Genomic DNA, 14,433 nt, shown 5'->3' with positions numbered 1-14,433 from the left:
CTACCCTACTCCCAGTTGAGATTACATCCTGTTCATAGGGATGAATCACACTGCTTTACTGACAAAAGTGAATGACATTTTTAGGTGTCATCCTTTAAGTACATCTTGTGATGCCTCAGACACTCGGGGATTTTGGAAATGGCTTAGATGTTGAGTATCAAACTGTATGTTATGTATGCTATATATAGTTTGATACACAGCACAATAAGCCGTTTTATCAATAAGACGTCGCTTTTAGAGTCTCTGAAGCTCTGAAAATGAAAATGTTACATAAAGTTCTTTCAGGTTTTTGACTCTTTCACTAATGTTTGGGTTCAAAAGAATTTGAATACATTTTCATAATCATCCACTTTAATGTTCTCTATTATAATTAATAATTTTCAGTTGAATTCTTAAAACTATAACAACCATTTCAATTTTAGCAGTTACTATAACTATCTGCACTGATCAACTATTCCAATAGTTGTCAAACTGCTTACTTTGTTAATAACTGTTTATAACTTCCATTAGTTTCTGTCCTGTTTATGACTTTTAGCAGATATATAATAAATTCTTTTGGTGTCTTTATTATTGTCCTGGGAAAAGTCACTTGTGACGACTATGTGACGACGTGTCAGTTTGTGGTAGGTAAAAAAACAACAAAAACAAACAAACAAACAAAAAACCAATACATGTTACTGTTACTGTACTTGAGTAGAATTTTCAGGCACCTATATTTTGCCTGAGTATTTATTTTTCTGACAACTTTTTACTTTTACTCCCTACATTTTTACACAGATATCTGTACTTTCAACCCCTTATATTTTCAAGCTAAAGCTAGCTAAAGGTCCAGCTGCTGTATTTTCCAGTTGGAGCAGGAATAGAGCTAATTTCATACAAGGATGGAGAACGATGTAAGAAGGAAGGATAGAGATGAAAGTTTAAAAGGTAAGCAACACTTGATAAAGTGCAAATGTGAAGCTTACATGTATCATCATCATTTTATTCATATATTGGATTCATATATGATCTGTTTTGGTAAATTAATAAATGCATTAAATGTATTTTCATATTGTGAAACATCCTGTAAAACAAATATATACTAGCTTTGTGTTATTCCAACGTGGCAGTTTAGTGCAGGACAAACACTTCATTATTATATTAGGATGGCACAAGGTGTAGATACCTTTGCATAAAATATATGATAGAAGCCTGCATTTTTTCTCTTTCATTTAAGAAGTTGATTCAATACTGCAACTTACTGGAGTGTTTTTAACAAAGGTCTCTGTACTTCCACTTAAAGCATATTTGTGCTTTTGGTATCTCTGGGGTCCAGCAAAATTAAAACCCAATCTTCAATTTTCTTTTGAAAGTTGCATTCAAAGACATCAACAATAAAGACTGTTGGCTATAAGCTATTAATGTATATACAAGGTTTTAAGGCCAATGTGTGACCCACCTGCCACTGGGAAACTTCAATACAATAGTAGTAAATTTAGGTCAAGGTAATGTTAAATATTCCAATTCTTTCATCTTTGGGCTGAAGGAAGAACAACACTCGGTGTATAAATGCTCAATCAACAATTCTCATTATTCCATACAACACTTTTGAGCATTAACCATCCGGAGGGGAGATGTGGACAGGAGGATGTCCGCCAGATCTCAAAGTGTCTGAGCGTTTTTCACATTCTTATAGCTTCAGCCCCCCTCCAAACTAAGCATTCACATTCTTTCTCTCTTACGGTGCCTAAGTGACGGCCTTGGCTTCCTGTTTTATCTCCTCCTGATGAGATGGGGCAGAAAACCTCTATGGTATGTTCTGTTCTTTTCTAATCAGTCAAATAAGGCCATGATTCTTTTTTTTCTTATAATGCAGCAGTATCATGCATCATAAAACAATATCATTCATTCACAATAAATCAGCAGTCTAATGTAATACAAATCACTTTAATAAATGTAATAGTTATCCCCTTCTTCTAATTCAGGAGAATAATGCAAACTAAAACTACATAATAATTTTACAATCTTTAATTAGGGGTATCACGTGGCATAAGATGATATAACAATATCACAGTAATCAGTAATATTGTCCTATTACCAGTTTTAATTCATTTTGTACATGCTTGTGAGTAATATCAAACAGAAATTCTGTTACTATTGTGGCACACCTGCAATACCATTATGACCCACCTGGGTACACTATGGGGATCAATGCTATAAACAACAAAATGCAACACAACATCTCCACAGCAGCCATGTGGTCTTCTTTCATATACATCCATCCTCTTCCACTTATGTTTATCAGTGTTGTGGGGTGTTGGAGCCAGTGGCAGGGCACACCACGAACAGAGAAATGAGCTGAGACGAAGTTTACAGCTCATGTCAGAGTCATGTAAATGCTGCTTTCAGCTACCTGCTGATTATATTTAGCTGATTTAGTACTCCATTAATTTAGCATTACCATCTCTGGATAAGTACATATTTAGCATTTTATAATTTTTCTGATTTGTTGGTTCTGATGTCAGCAGTAAAATAAAGCATATAAACAGTTATTTTGTGGAAATACTAGCATCAGGCCTCATGTAAATGTGTGTGAAATAAAATGGGATAAGCTATTCTAAGATATTTTAGTCATTTAACCACCATGTTAATATTCCACCATCTTTATGCAAACTGTTTTTACATTCATGCTAGCTTGCAAAGGGTTTATTGCTGCATTCATACATGTTAAGCTTTGTATTATATATATAATAGTATTATATTTGATGTAGTTGTTACAGGCCCCAGGAGTGGTGTCACTATAACAAAGATGAAATTAATGTAAATACAAGTGAAGTTCAGGAACAATGAAGGCACAGTGCACTCGGTTTACCTTCCAAACTGCATCTGTTATTCAAGTTTCATTAACAGTAACAATATCCATGTGTGTATTACTCGCTTTCAGTCTCAGTGTCCTTACAGGTTACATATGTCCATCTTTTCAAGTCATAAGCAGAAAAATAAAGGCATTCACACTTCCATCTCTTTACATGTACTTCATAAAGGATTGAAAGCTTCATTACATCTACAGTGCATCTTACAGCAATATGTATTTAAGGCAAATCTCTTGGCTGATTAAAATTAAAGTGGACAAATGTACCTGTTCTCAATACTGAAATTAAGGTAACTAAGCATCACTAATTAGCAGTATTATGCAGTAAAACAATACACCCTATGTCCAGTCACACCCTATCATTCTCTCCCTCTCTGACTGACACCTAATTTAACCAGGGCAGAGGTTATTTCATTAAAATAATGTCAGTACACTGGTTACTTTTCTCACCCAGCTCCATGCTGTACTTTAATTCAACATGACTCTCGTTGGCTCATTCACATGAATATTAATTTCAACATGATTTTCATCAACTTAATCACATATGAATATATTTTACATGAATATACTGATTCTCTTTACAATTCCAACTCAGTGCCATACAAATATGTTTCCCTTCCATGACTATCTGTCTGCCACTCACAATCTAAACAATATGACTCACACTATGGGAGCAGCTTCACTATCGTTTTATTTTTATTTGTAATACTCGCAGCAGTCACACACTGCTCCATCTCAGGCGTCTCTCCACCCCGTCAGGTCCCGTCCACCTGCTCACATAGGGGAGACATGATTAGACGATGGGGATTGGCTGCGTTGGTCAGCCTCCCCTGAGACCGCCCCTGAACCCACTGCTTCACCCCTCCTCTGCAGCTGAGGCACAAACCACACCCACCCTCAAATACGAAGCCAGTCTTTATTGAATGCCAAGGTTAAATATATTTCATTGAACCTTTAAGTTGGTTTGGACAGGAATTCAAAGTGATATGAGATCAACTGATGCAAGCTGTGAATCGGTGTCTGGAAAGGGATCTCAAAACTGGACTGTAGGTGGCAGACAGTTGGTGCCATAAGCCACCCCCTGTGTTCAAGGGTGGCTGTTCACGGTTTCAAACCATCTGTCTTCTCTGTCCAAAATGTGAACACTGACATCCTCGAAAGAGTACCTTTATCCTTTATATGCAGATGTACAGCTGAGTCTTGTGGAAACCAGCCAGGACAGCTTGTGAAACATCTCCTTAGATATTGTTGAATTCAGTTGTGTAAATCCACAAAGAGCAGAAAACCTCAGAGCAAGAGCTGTAAAGCTCAGCTGATCATAGCCAGTTGTACTGGAAATTTCTTTATTCTATGTATTGGTCACATATTTTAACCATATCACTATGGTAATAGTAATATCACTTTCTCATTTAGTTGTATGCATGAATGTTATCACAGAGGGCCTATTGTAGAGTTGAAGACATCCAGGCACCCTGTTCAAGGGAGGTGACGGAGGTCGTAACTTTTCTTCGAGTGGGAGGGGGTCAGGAATGAGCTGGACTGAAGGTATAGTGGTATATGATGTGCTGTGGAGTGTTCTTTGTTTGAGAGTGTTTGTGGGGGTATAAAAGAGTTCAGGGTGGTGTCCTTTCTCAGAAAAGCATTTTGGTGTTTGACCTGAATGTTTTCTCCACTGCAGTGTTCTTAATAAACTTCACTTCAGAAACATGCTCACCTGGTGATTGCAGTTTTATTTAAGATTTTCCACAACACTATATACTAAGAAAACGTCTTGACCTCACAAAGAAATTATTGTGCATTGTGATTCTTTCCCCTATTCCAGGGGTGTCGAACTCCAGGCCTCGAGGCCTGGTGTCCTGCAGGTATTAGATCTCACCCTGGGTCAAGACACCTGAATCAAATGATTAGTTCATTACCAGGTGTAACGTTGGACCCGTTAAGCATAGGCAGGACACGGACGTTATGACAGCACTACTTTATTTTCGAATGTGATTACACTGTGGTTTTTGTTTTCACTGGGACACAGACACTCCCGTTCTGCTGTCACGTCCGCTCTCTGCCCCTCCAACTGTCACTGTGAACATACAAGGAGACATAATCTCACTCACATCCCAGCACACCTGTTCCCTGTCTCAAAGTTATTCACCTGCTCACTCAGTTTGTCTCTTCACCACCCCTCGTTCAACTTCATACCTTGCCTGGCCGCTCTTCACCTGTACCACCTTACAACCTCTGGAAATCCACCTGCTAAGTTCTAATGAAGCTTATGTGTAAGTTCAATAAACAAGCTCTATAGTCACACATCTCTGTTTCTCAGGTGTTTCCGGCTAATCTAAGCTTTACATCACTTCCACTTTCTCCGTATATGTCCATACACCTGTCTTCCCATGCATACATCCTTACCTTGATTCATACATCACTACATACATATGTGTTTAATCTGTATATAAACTAGTGATAATATTTGGTGATGTGATTTTTCCTTATTATTTCTAGCACAGAATTAAGATTTTAAGATTGATGTAACTCACACATTAGCTAGAGCCAGGGCACATTGTGTAAGTGACCTCATCTCACAAGTATTAAAATTTTTCTTTTTGAGTTTTTAAACAGCAACACTTTTTACACTTTGGTTTTCATACCTTTGGACAGAAGGAAGCCAGCTGTCTCCTCTGCTCTTGGTGTTTTTGCTAAGCTGACCATCTGCAGTTTCATATTTGTATGTTTTTCAGACCCAAAGTGGATAGAAGTGTTTCCTAAAGTGCCAAAACTATTAATCCTTTCTCAGTATGCCATACTGGTTTCAAAATATTCATTCACTTGTTTTGCATAGAAAGGGACTGTAAATAAAGTACAGCTCTCACTATGAATGAATCCAGAAAACTAAAATGTGGCTGTATTTGATTTCAGACTGTGATGCCATTTCCACTACAAACCAGAGAGAAAGAGAAAAGGGTTTTTTGGAAGCTTTTGGCCATGAGAGGGCGCTCTTCTGTGCCCTTCAGTACACAGCCATTTCAAATAATGCCATCACTTGCTGTTGACTGAACACGTTATGTACTGTAAGAGTAAATGTGTAATACTGTAACCTTTCAGCAAGAATGCTCCCAGGGAAAGGACTAGAGTTTGAAACTAAGGAATATGAGGATGTCATGAACAAAGAAAATGAGGTGGAAGACCTCAGTCATAGCAGTGAGTCATTTATTTATTTATTTATTTTAACTTTTTAAAAATGTATTTCTAAACACTACTGATTCTGCTCAAAGTCTGGAGCTCAGTGCGATTTATATCCTACATATCAATAAGGTCATTCATTTGGTTTAGGCATAGTATTATAGGAAGCAGCAATGCCTTACACATTTTAATATTTTAGATTGACAATATCATCAATTATATATTAATACTCAAATTTTATGCTTCCATAAGTTATTTCTACTTAACTACTACTGCATCTACTACTACTACTGTATCAAGTAAGTTCAGAGGATCCAACCATAAAAAGTGCTACTGTTCCTGATCACTTCAAGGTTCATCATTTCTATTTCACCTCAGTTTAAACTGTGGAGCTGAACAGAAATAAAACAAATATGAAAAATATTGATCTGTTTGTTTGTTTTTTAAATCTGTTTTTTCTTACTGATCCTCATTTTTGGAAGTTTGAAAGTTTGTTATAATCATTATAAACAAGAAGTATGTATACAATACAAGAAGTAGCAAAATCTTTAACATCGTTTTATTTGATACTGATAGTATTACATGAGCTACTTATTGTGCGAGCTAGTTTGTCAGCTGCACAGACACAAGTCACTCACCTGATCTATCTCTCTGTAAAGGAGAAAGTCAGAACTTTTAAATACAAAGCTGTTCATGTCTTTAATGATAACCCTAACATTGAGTCATCTCCTTTCTGACACTGTAACAAACTAAAAATATATCCAATACCCTTTTTAATCCAAGTTTTCATATAAGAGTTCATCTATTGTTCTTTTGCATAACTATTTGCCTCACCATAATCTCTAAGTTACTAAGCAATAAATACGGCACTTTTTTAATGCCATCTTTCTAATACTGATTTGTTTCAGATAGTTTCTATTAAACTTTCCCTGTACTGGAGTTTTTGAGGAAATATTTTATTAGTTTTAAAAAGTCAAAACGGTGTAAGCATTGCATTATTAATTTTTAACAAGGATTCAGATCAGAACGGTGGACGGAGCATTTCATCTTTATCATGATGATATTGACGAACTGGAAGAGTCTCAGCACCCTAACTGCTCCTGACGACACACACGGTTCTCTGAAAAAACATTTTGTCCCACCCTGATTTCATGCTCAGATTTTCGCATATTTGCCACACTTACATGTTTCAGATAAATACTTTAGACAAAGATCACTCGGGTAAATACAAAATCGAGTCTTTAAATGATGATTTAATCTAATAAGGAAGAAATAACATCCTGAAGACCCAGGAAAGCAGCCAGATGAGTGATTACAGATCGTCTTTACTGAACTTCTATTGGATTTTGGTCAGCCGTGCGTGGGGGCCGGTCAGTGGTATCAATTTATTCAATCATTCACGAACTGCCTGCATACTCTCGCTATGACCCACAGCAACAGGCTGTCTAGCCTTCAGCTCTGTCACCACCATCACTGCCCTTACATCAGAATAGCCTCTGTCGACTGGCATCCCTGACAGTGCAAAGTACAGAGAAGTGGAAAAAACTGTAAAAATGTAGCCAGAAAGGTTACTTGTTTTCTGTTTAGTTTTTTTTTGGGGGGGGGGGATTTAAGTCTCTTAGGTCTTGGGCTAAAGGATTATCATATCCAGGCACTTTTAGCTAGGTGATCGGCAATTAGATTTACACATTTATTGTATATATTATATTGTAACATTTTCTAATATTCATTTGACCTTTTTCCCTGTTTGTGTGCATAACTTGGCTGGAAAAATGCCAGAAAGCTAAAACCAGTCTCCTGTTTGTTGGTGTTCACAAAAAAGCTTACAAAGATAAAATGTACAACATTGGAGTGTTTTCACAGTAAAATACACTGTTTTAAGTGTAATAATCTGTAAAATGCTTTGTTTTTTTTTTAATAACCCACATCATACTATAATAATAATAATGTTTATGTTGTTCTCCACCTTCACCTTAACCAGACCACACCGCTGCAGTGGAGCCCAGTGCTTCAACAGCCATCATCCCAGGACACACTCTATAATCCAGCATGCTTTTGGAATGATGAAGACCAGGTTCCAGGGCATCTTCCTGCAAACAGGTGCACTACACCTTTGTATCTCATGTAAGTAACAGCCTTGTTCTGAGATGTCTCCCCTGGAAGAGGTACCACCACACCATCACTACTATTGACAGGTAATTTAAAGAAAAAAATTATAAATCTAGGATTCCTGTTTTTTCACAGTGCTTTGTTAAACTTTTTTTTTTTTAAGAGTTGCTGGTTTTATGCTATAGTCGTAATACCATCTTATGTTTGCACTTTTCTCTATGTGATGTGATGTGGCAGTGGACAATGGAAAGAAGCATCCCAAACCTCTCTACAGACCACCCTGTGTGACCACCCTGTGCTTACCAACCAGACTTCATGTTCAGGCAAATATCAGGTTTGCTATTCTATTAAAATTTAAAGCTTTTTATTCTTGTTTTTTTTTTGTTAGAATTCCATTTCCTTCTCATTCAGCCATTAAATTTTTTCTAATAAGCTAACAGATAACTTAGCAAATAAGTTAAGAGATGTTAAAAAAAATACTGTAAATAAACACACTGATGAAAATTACCATTTGTGTAAATCAGTTTATTCATTAAACATCACTTAGAAGTTAAAATAACTTCTTGAACTTATTTTTCATTAATTTATAAGAACGCAGCTTAATCTGTGTGGAAAATAATCTGTCCATTCTTTTCCTGCTGTTGTTTTTTACCTTTATTCATACAGGCAGTCCCATTGGGGCTCAATGTCTTCTTTACAAGAGAGACTTGTTCCAGCCAAACATATTAAAACTACAAATAACAGATACAATAAAATAGCTCAATTTGTCTTGTGTACACAGACAAGAACAAGTTCCCAGTGATGATTTCACAAAAACATTTGTACGTCTTTTGAAATCTGCAAGTGAAATCAATTGAGCGAGCTTCGAATCCTTCTGCAATGTATTTTATGAAGACGGGACAGAAAAGGAGAACACCTTCTTCTCAAGCTCTGAATGTCCTGAAATGTTTGCGTAACATGTAATCTGATAAATATGAGGGAGGTAAAGCAGAAATAGATTTACAGATAAAGTGATACCAATGAAACATCCTGCGCAAGGCCAATGAGGGTCAACCAGAGTATATAGAGTACAGTAGTGTGTTAAAGGTCTACAGCCAGTTATAAATATTAATGCTCCATGACAGAATCCAACAGATGAAGAGAGTGAGCAGAGGTATTCATGTAAATGATGTCACTGTAATCCTGGAGGGGTGAAAAAGTGGCAGCAACAAGCCTTTTCCTTATGGTGAGAAACATGGTCTGTTTCTGAAAATGAACCCGAACTTCAGCCTCAGTTTCTTTCACAGATAGTTAATCTGTGGCTTTAAGAAAAGACTGCTATCAATCACAACACCTAGGTATTTGTATGAGGCCACAGTTTCAATAGAAGTACCTGGAGCAGATACAAGAGAAGAAAATACTGCCGGCACCCTCTTTCTGTTTGTTTTTTTTCTGCATTAAAAACCAGTCTAGGCTGACCCAACTGAGACTGAATACTATCAAAAGCTAGCTGTAATTGTTTCAAAATCTGCATCTAGAAGATGCATCTAGATTTCACCATTGACATAAATGAATTAAGTAGGCCCCAGGACAGAACCCTGGGCACTTAAAAAACTGGAAGAGAGACCACACAGAACTGTACGCACTTACAGTCTGGAAGATAATGTTATGGTGAACAAGTCCTCGCCTGTCGACTTCCCATGTATTTGGATTTGTGTTGTCGATTTCCCTCTGTGCACATTTGTGTGTGTGTGAGTGTGTGGCGATGTTCACGTTTTGGTGCAACACTAGGCCTGGATAGTTTTCTCGCCTTGGAGCCAGCCACACCCGTGGAGTAATCACACTCACCTGATGCCGTTTAGCCTTGGCAAGGGATCACTATTAAACAGAGTAGCTGAGCTACAGAGGATGCTGGATCGTTGTCGAACACAGTCAGTACTCCAGCTCGCCAGGTGAAAGTCGTTGTGATAAGAGTACTTACTGCAGCGTCTTATTGTTTCCAGGTGAATTACGGAAACGTGTGGAGGGAGCTGCGCACCATTTTACATAGACACAGCTGGAAGTTGTTTTGTCACCACGGACCACGGAGAGAAGCCACTGCACGGGAGCTGGGAACCATCACAAGAACAGATCACTCACTGTGGATAATTTGCACTGTTTCTCGATTCACTGTAAATAAACGCACTGTGTTCAACTCAGGAAGTCCTGAGTTTCAGAAACCTGACAGATAATTGGTTTGAAAGGCCTATTTCCAGTAATCTTTGGCATAAAGTGCTATGGTCAACAGTATCAAACGCTTTTGATAGATCAATAAAAAGAGTTGCACAGTAGATCTTTGCATCCAGGGCTTCATTGAGAACTTTTAGGGAGGCAGTTACAGTACTGTGCAGTTTCCTAAAACCAGACTGGAAAGGAGATAAAATACTATTTTCATCCAGATAACTTTTAAGAACCTTAGCTATGACACAGAGTTTGGAAATTGGCCAGTAATTATTAATCATGGAAGAATTGCCACCTTTCTGTAGGGGGAGTACAAAGGTGCACCTCTGCATCCCTGCTAAGGTGTTCTGTTGTATAGAAAGATTAAAAATATTAAAAAAAACTGGCTCAGCTATAATATTTGTAGCCAGGCGCAAGAAAAAAAGAGGACCGGCTGACCTTTTGGCCCTGCAGTGTCCTCAGGGATAGAAACAATTAGGACAGGAGGTCTAGTTGAAGAGCTCTCTCCCAGCACCTCATTCATAAGTACAAACCAGGACCAATCAGCAGCAGTGGGCTTCTCACTGACTCCCTCTCCTGAACTAGATCCTTTCAATCCTGAAGGTAAAAGAAATCAAAAAGGCAGCTGAGAGAAAGAGTAAACATAAACATAAACTTCTTTTAAAGATCATTTGTTCATAGAACTCGTAAAAGAGGAACAATACTGTCTGGAACAATATATCCCCCACCCCCCCACCCACACACACATACATACACACACATACACACACACACACACACACAAAAAACACCCCCAGCTTAATCTCAGAAAATCAAAAATAGCTGTGTATACTTCCTGATGTTTCAGTTCTGTGAGCAGCAATACACAAAAAACAAATAAACCACGAGCTACCTAAACTAAACGATTACTAGACGATTTACTAAGTAATAATATTTTTTTTTTTAATTCCATGCAAATGCCAAAAGCAAAACAATCAAAGGGTTTTAAGCTTTTAATTTTTATTCCACTAGATAGTCATATACTTACATATAAAAATAAATTTATCTCTCTCTCTGTCTCCTGCTGCTACGGTACCACCATTTTAAAAATCTTTGACCCTGCTAGTCACATGCTTCACCAGGCTCATTTTGACCTCTTGTAATCATCCTGTAACTAATTAAATTAAAACCCCATCATCTCATGTTTCGTGCCTTTTCCTATAGTGAGCTTATTCATCAAATATGAGGACAAGATTTTAACCCTACATAAATTTGAACCCATAATAAAGCCACTGCCAAGTTACCGAACAACATGATTGTTTATACACAGTTTGGCCAGTTAAATTGATTGATAAAAAATATATATATGGGGTTATGAGTAGATAAAACATGAATAACTACTGCATTACTGCAATTGCTGAGAGGCTGGAGATAGTTGATCAAAGTCAAATGTGGATAAAATGATAAACTTTTACTGTTTTTCTTTTTCAGTAATTATCTAAAATGTGTTTCTTCATTTTTCTGGCCAGGAGTGAGGTCAGTTTAAAAATGGAGCCTATAAAACTAATGCTGCATGTTACCCAAAATTCATTTTTCACTGTCCATAATGTTCGTCTTCTGTAACAGTTATATTATTTACATGTGTCATTTATTGTTGTATTTGTTATACCCTTGTGTATTTTTGATGATGAAAGTTATTTATTTAATAAAATGAATCTTAAATACTTGTTTTGTGAAATCTTAATTAAATGTGAAAAGATGCCAGAGTGTGAGCTAATTAACACCAAGAATGAAGATATGGGGATAATATGGAAAAAGACAATTTATTACTGCTTAATTCATATTGAGGTAGTGTGTAAATTATAAACAGTGATAATGGTTATATAATACTAATAACTAGCAACAACAGAAAGTGTTAATAATGTGGCAACTTGTTTGTTAGACAAATGTGCAAACTGTGGAGCCACAGTTTACACAAATTCAAATTTTATTTGTCACACACACAACCAAACACAGTATGATATGAGGTGAAATGACCATTAAATGACAGTAAGAACTGACAGTAATATTTACAGATTTACAGATTACTACCAAAATTTACAGATTTAACTCAGAAATTTACAGTAAGATGTGCAAATAACAGTTTACATAAGAAATTATTAATAAAAAGAAATTATAAACTATAGTGTGCAAAAGGAAAAACCAGAGTGCGTGTGGAGATGTGATGCGTGTGAAAGAATCCAGTCCTACAGTGATGTGATGTGTGTGGGCGAGTTCAGTCCTACACCTGGTTTAGGGCCTGAATAGCCTGGGGGAAGAAGCTCCTCCTCATTCTCTCTATTTTGGGCTTAAGGGAGCTTGGGGTGGCTGTAGCTCAGGTGGCAGAGCAGGTCAGCCACTAATTAGAAGGTCGGTGGTTCGATCCCAGGCTGCCTCCTGGCTGCATGCCAAATATCCTTGGGCAAGATACTGCGGCAGTGTGCCCCAGGGCATCTGTGGCTGCAATGTAGCTTGCCATCACCCATTCACCAGTGTGTGAATGACTGAATGTTGTGTAAAGCGCTTTGGGGTCCTTAGGGACTAAGTAAAGCGCTACACAAATGCAGGCCATTTACCATTTTAAGGGAGCGGAAGCTGAGCAGACCTCAACAGTGAGAAGAGTCCATTGTTGGGATGGGAGAGGTCCATCATAATCTTCCTGGCATTAGTCTTGCATCGCTCAGTGTAAATGGACAGCAAGTCAGGAAGCTCTGATCGAATGATGCGTTCGGTCAAGCGCACCACTCTTTGCAGATCTTGTCTGTCCTGCTTGGTGCTGTTCCCAAACCAGGTGCAAATATTTCCCGTCAGGACTGTAATATTTCATGTTTATAGATATTCTTTGACAGTGCCTTTTTTTCTTGTTCTAATGTGATGTTTTGTGAATACAGAGAAAAGTAGTTATGAGTTTGTGTTACAGAAAATTTTAGGCCTGCACGTAGATTCAAGTCTCTCAAATCACCAGCGGCAATATCTGAATTGATCATGTTTTCTTTTCTTATCTTGTGGAACGAGCTACTTACGTGACCTAAGATATCTGCCACATCTGCATGCACATGCAAATGTAAAGTGAAAACATTTCTCAAGGTTCTCATTGGTTACTCTGTCTGCATGCAAGTGTGGGTGGGTGGGGGTCTTTGTGGTTTGTGTTTGGGTTGGATGTGGGTTCTGGGTAAATGTTTTCACATGTTTTTGTTTGAATGCAAAGCATGTTAAGATGACTCGAGCGCCAAACTGACTTGTTCTTTAAAACTCTGATTCCCATACTTTCTCACCAGGTGTAAACTCACATCCTTTATCAATACCAACAATGTTTTGGTAAATCTTACAGTTAAGGTTGGATCAGGTGACCCTTAATCCTCTTTTAGTTACGCTGCAGTACTGCTTTGTGTTTATAGTCCACTCGGTGTTTAACCATTAGTTATTATCAATCTCTGGCTCTTTTCCACAGCATGTCTTTTGCTTTGAAATTTCTGGATGTAATAATTATCATCATTATTAAATACAAATAAACACATTTATATTCATTCCTACTGATGGTACAATTTCCTTCTTTTAAAAAAGTCTTCCTGTTAATGGTGCATATTTATATTCAGTGGCATTAGAACATATTTGCTAACAAAATAATATAAAATAAATATATGACTTTTAAAAAATGTAACCTTTTTTGTAACCATTTATACAGAGGCAAAACAAACAACATGGGAAACACATTGCATACAAGGTATAGTGGATTCCAGTCGAGACAGCCCATCGGCCAACACATTTTCAGACCCTTTCTTCTTTTCTTTTTCTTTTAATGGCTAAAGACTGTCAGTGCTGTAATGGTGTTTAACTCAATCAGCTCACATTGCATGTGTGAACATTATTAAATAAATAACTAAAACAAAAGAAAGCAAAAAATATATATATTAATCAGTTGTTTGCTGTCTTGGCTACAGGGCATGTTAATCTGTTAATTACATTGAAAAGATTTCATTTCTTAAGAATAAATGTTTTTTTTTTTTTAATACAAACCTACCTGGCTCTATGTGAAAAAGGAACTGCCCTCTAACAGTAATAACCAGTTGTTCTACACTTGT

At 37.2% G+C, this 14,433-nt stretch overlaps 1 long non-coding RNA gene across 3 annotated transcripts; it reads left to right on the top strand.

Moving 5' to 3' along the window:
* The first annotated feature begins 97 nt into the window (after nucleotides 1-97).
* On the top strand, nucleotides 98-10,240 carry LOC102081546 (uncharacterized). 3 transcript variants are annotated; one of them, XR_270242.4, is made up of 5 exons: nucleotides 98-927; nucleotides 5,762-6,043; nucleotides 8,007-8,220; nucleotides 8,372-8,468; nucleotides 10,117-10,240. It is a non-coding gene; the product is annotated as an uncharacterized LOC102081546 (long non-coding RNA). The 3 variants fall into 3 exon arrangements; XR_003215524.1 differs by lacking the exon at nucleotides 98-927 and adding an exon at nucleotides 3,264-5,121; XR_003215523.1 differs by lacking the exon at nucleotides 98-927 and having other exon boundaries at nucleotides 3,264-6,043.
* Nucleotides 10,241-14,433: the final 4,193 nt, after the last annotated feature.

This window comes from Oreochromis niloticus, linkage group LG20, assembly GCF_001858045.2.
Source record: "Oreochromis niloticus isolate F11D_XX linkage group LG20, O_niloticus_UMD_NMBU, whole genome shotgun sequence".
Lineage (NCBI taxonomy): Eukaryota > Metazoa > Chordata > Actinopteri > Cichliformes > Cichlidae > Oreochromis > Oreochromis niloticus.
Note: the sequence above shows the minus strand (reverse complement) of the source record. Positions and strands in the feature narration are given on the sequence as shown.